Source organism: Diadema antillarum, unplaced genomic scaffold (assembly GCF_040938485.1).
Source record: "Diadema antillarum isolate AM-2024a unplaced genomic scaffold, OU_Dant_1.0 scf00000141, whole genome shotgun sequence".
NCBI lineage: Eukaryota > Metazoa > Echinodermata > Echinoidea > Diadematoida > Diadematidae > Diadema > Diadema antillarum.
In genome coordinates this window covers 140890-141174 of record NW_027271030.1, presented here as the reverse complement: position 1 = coordinate 141174, position 285 = coordinate 140890, and positions in this window count along the sequence as shown.

Sequence of the window (285 nt, the reverse complement as noted above, 5' to 3'; positions counted from 1 at the left end):
GAAATTTGATGGATGAAAGGATATATCTCACTTATCCAGGTTAGTGAAGATGAAACACCGGAATTTCTCCAATGCAGCTATTTTACAGAATTTTTTGAAATTTGAATGTTAACACACGTCTCTATGGGGAATTACGAGTATTTACCCGTGTGAGCCCCGATCAATAGTGTGAGAGGCAGGCAACGTGGAACCGGAAGTTCCGAGTCCGTATTTGCTCATGTCTACGTCTCTGAGCTAGCTGTGCATGATGTGTTCACTGTACTGCGCATTATGCATGCACAACGT